Raw genomic sequence first — 4493 nt, forward strand, 5'->3', positions numbered from 1 at the left:
ACAATTAATGATGGTAAAATATGAGTATGACCATAGGCAAGCATAGCTGTATGAAATTTATGAAAAAAAAGATCCTTAATGATAATTTGTGATCCACCAAAGTAAGAAATTGCTTGGCTCTATTATTAACTTATGAAATGGTTAATTTATTAATGTTCATCATACATAAATCATTTTCCTTCTTTGTAAATTATTTTCTATCTTTGTAAAAGCATTCACTCATTAAGAATTTCAAATTTGTGATGTAATTCTCTTATTTCTTTTTTGAGATTTTCATTTTTCTCAAGATGTACTATATGAGAGTTGTCATTAAGTCATGCTATTAATTTGTCACAACAAAAATAACATTATGTTAACAATAGAATAACAAAAACCTTGAACTATATTTTTTTAAATTGTAATTATAATATGACTAAATATGGAAGAACTGAAGTAGAGTATAGTTATAAAACCTTAGAACTGAATGCTAAATCACTTCATTGACTTAGTCTCAAATGTGATGCTTCTATATCCCATATGGACTCTAGATCCTAAAACTGACTAGTAATAATAGGTTCCTCTTCATTCCGAGTCAAGTATTCAAAATTCATAAAATCTTCATCTTCATTCAGACTCTAAGACCTAAATTCATCATTTATGTCAGAATCAACAGTAGCACCACCATCTTTTGAAGTGTTGAAAAGGCCTTGTCTTTCATTCATGGGATTCCAAATGGCCAATGACCTATCATAAGGAAAATCTCTAACATTATATTGAGTTACAAACAACCTCAAGCAAGTTTCCAAATTTTTGTGTAGTTTGTTTCCAACCTTTGATTTCAAAAACTCTAATGCACTAAAAGCTCTCTCATCTTCCACCAACCCTAATATCATTGTTTGACATAAATCAAAAAGTTTGAAATATTATAATATTGAAGTACACAATACTTCACTCTGACTTATCCTTTTCTAGAGCCTTGTTATTGCACTAGGATTGAATGGATTCTCAAAGTTTTCCATATGGTGTTTCATACATAATGCAAAATGTTTACATTATTTTTTAAGATTATTTGAATATATGATTCCTTGTATTAGTTTTCCATTACAATCTATATGCTTTCAAAACTGTGTTATTAATTCATCAAGTTTATTATGAAACAAATTTGCATCACTTGGATTATCTCTAAAGTGTTTCCAAAATTGAGGAAACACACAACTCGTGGATTTAAGAATTTTTTCTCAAGGGAATCTTTCATCAATCTCACTTTAAAGTTGGTAGGAAATAGACTTCACATTTTCACTAACAAATTTAACAATCTTGTCAAAACCATTTTTTCTAATTGGTAGTATTCTGCCTCTCTTTCTTGTCTTAGATTGGTGCATTGGTATTTGAAATCCTTCCACAAACACACACAGCTCATTTTTTGCATTGAATCATAAAAAATCCTCAACATGATTCAAATTTGTAATTATCTCCCACCATGAAAAAATTGAGCTATGACCTTTGAGATCCAAATACAAAGAATCTAGAGCCATGCATGTCATTTTACATAAATCACTATACTCATGAATATACATAGTTCTGTCTTAGGCTTTCTTAACAAGTTTTTTCATTAAATCTAGCATGGGAAGAAGACTGGATAAATTTAATAGGATCTCTATATCACGTAACTTATTTAACAAATTAGGAGCTTTGTCTACTATAAAGAGTTACTCATATATAACTCCAATCAAGGATTGATATTCTGCTAGGACTCATTCTACTAGTCCATGCAAAGATATCCATCTGGTCTCAACATCCTTGAGAATCTTATTTCCTACTATTACTCCCTTAGAAAAATCTTAAATTCTACAAAACATTTAGGACTTCTGCAAAAGTAGGAGTGGAGCTCACAAACTAGATCTTCAACTTTTGACACTGTAGGAAAACTACTTACAATATTATATGCTAAATTAATTTAGTGATCCATGTAGTGTATGCCAAGCATGTAAGGTACAATATTAGTTTGTAATCTTGCATAAAGACTATTCCTTTTCCCTTACATTATTGCAGCTCCATTAGCTTAGACACACACTAGCTTCTTGGTAATTGTCAAGTCATCCATACTAGCAATTTCATTCAAAGATTTCTTAACTTCTAAATATAAATTTTCTATAGTTGAATTGGCCCTTATTTTGAAAACACAAAGTCGATGAGCTTGATGGACATGTTATTTTATAGTATATACATGCATACAAACCCAAGTAGTGTTATCTACCACAGTGACTTCATCCAAGGATAATGAAATGAACTTGGATTCTTTTACTCTCTCCTATACATTTTTTTTTCCACATCAACAAGACAACTTTCCATTTCCCATCCAACATATAATGACAACATGACATAGGATAGTGAGGAACTCTCAAAAAAGATAATAAATTACTATATTCAAAAAAGTCTCTCATAGGATGCCTTCTAGATAGAATATGAACAATAACACTCATCTCAATGATCTTTTCCAAGTTTGCATCATCGGCTTCATGTAAAAATGGGGTGGGAGTGGGAAATGAAAAGGAATTTATAGGTTGATTAGGTAGCAAAGTACTAGTATTGGATTTGATATTGCTAAGAAAAGTCAAGATATACTTGTATTGATATTGCAGAGCATCAAACTTCATATAAAGAAAGAAATCAATTCTTAGTCCTACTTGTAATGGCATTGTCCTATAGACAGTTGATTGAGAGACCATCAATTATAGGAAAGCCTATGGTCATATGTATAGAATTATCTCTTATTAATGATTATTATAGATTATCTAGTTACCTAGTGAGAAGTTCAATTGATTATTCTCATGTTTTGGAGCTTAAAGAGTAAGCACGTGGATGAGGTGTGATTCAAATCCCAAGAAGACTCTAGTGGACAACACTTAAATTGTTGAAATTTAGATGTGTTATAAGAAGAAGCAAATTTATAAGAGAGATAAATTGGAAAATTACAGGATTGAGACTAAATACCATATTAGTACATGTGTTTTGTACATACATACTCTTTTGAGATATGTGTGATTCCTTATCATCTAGTTATGATTTTGGTTTAAACACAACTCAGGTTGTAAATTTCAAATTTGAACTCCAATGGCTAGTTGGTTGGGATGGGGGTTTGTGTAGTTATGGAAGGTTTGGTATGTAAAAGGAGTTCAAAAACTCTTAATCCATGCCTATTTGATATTGTTGAGTGTGGAGAATGATGGGGAATGCAAGGTGAAATTTTTTCCAAATGATCCCAATCTGTATACTTGTGAATCCTTTTTGGTAGTCAAACATCATAACTATCGGCAATCTAATTGAAAAGCTCATTGTTGAAGATCAAAGAGGGAGATTGTTGCAAAGAAGGAAGATTGTTGTTAAAAGAAAGTTTTCAATCATTTTTTTGCGATTGATGTCAAACCTGCTAGTTGTAGGAATGATATTTTCTTATAAGATCCAAGTACTATCACTTAATTGATTGATGAAGAGGATTTGATCAAAAAGATGTAACTAGATTACCTAAGGGAAAGGTTGAGTTATGATGTTGTAATGAAGTGCAAGGATCAGTTAAGACAATGGTTAAATGATCTATTGATAACTTATTGAAAGATATAGAGGTTGGTCACACTTAGAAACATTGGAGGAAGAATTTGCAACAAGCTTGACTACAAAGCCTAAACTAAGATCATTAGTAGGTGCCAAGGAAGTTAGTTCAAGCTGAGAAAATTCTTAGTTGGAGCTGAGTAATAGGAAATTCTATTGTGCGTTGAGTGATCTTCAAGTGCTGAGTGAAGTTATGTTAGAAATATTCAGGATATGACAGGTTATTGAGAGGTGAGGGGTGAATTAGTAACCTTAAAACTTTTTATTAATTTACCACACATCCATCTATACTACTGCATGCATAAATTCTAAAACATGAAACAATCATTACAAGTGAACACAATATTTGGTGACCCTAAAACCTTCCAAACAGAAAGTAAAATTGGGGTGGGGATGATACCCACAAAACTTCAATACTGCAGTATAAAGTTGGCTTGTTAAGGCTTACATTGACCACTTCTTGTGATCTGACCTATTAGGAGCACAAAGGACTACTAGGTCCACCTTGTTAGAGGATTTGCAAACATATAATGAAGTATGCACTCTGTTAGGAGATTTGTACAAAGACTGTTAAGTCTACCTTGTTAGAGGATTTGAAAAATCTGATTCACTTGTTAGGATGAAGCATTGGATCTTCTTCCAACTGATTGTTGATAAGATCCCTTATGCACTAATCACCTCATGTGATGGATTTAACTTTTCAGTCTCTGACTTGACCTTGTTGTGTTTCTTGAATTGTCATTGATAATCTTTCCCATATACTCCACATTACTTCGCAATATCCCTTCTCATCATCATGCATCATACATTCATTCATTCTTGATTTTTTGATATCATACAATACATCTTACATATATACCTTTCAAACTTACAAAAGTATAAGGTCATCCAAAATACAAGTAAAC

Source organism: Cupressus sempervirens, unplaced genomic scaffold, assembly GCF_028749045.1.
Source record: "Cupressus sempervirens isolate cs-2001-9-10 unplaced genomic scaffold, ASM2874904v1 CseChr00c100005_01, whole genome shotgun sequence".
NCBI classification, from domain to species: domain Eukaryota; kingdom Viridiplantae; phylum Streptophyta; class Pinopsida; order Cupressales; family Cupressaceae; genus Cupressus; species Cupressus sempervirens.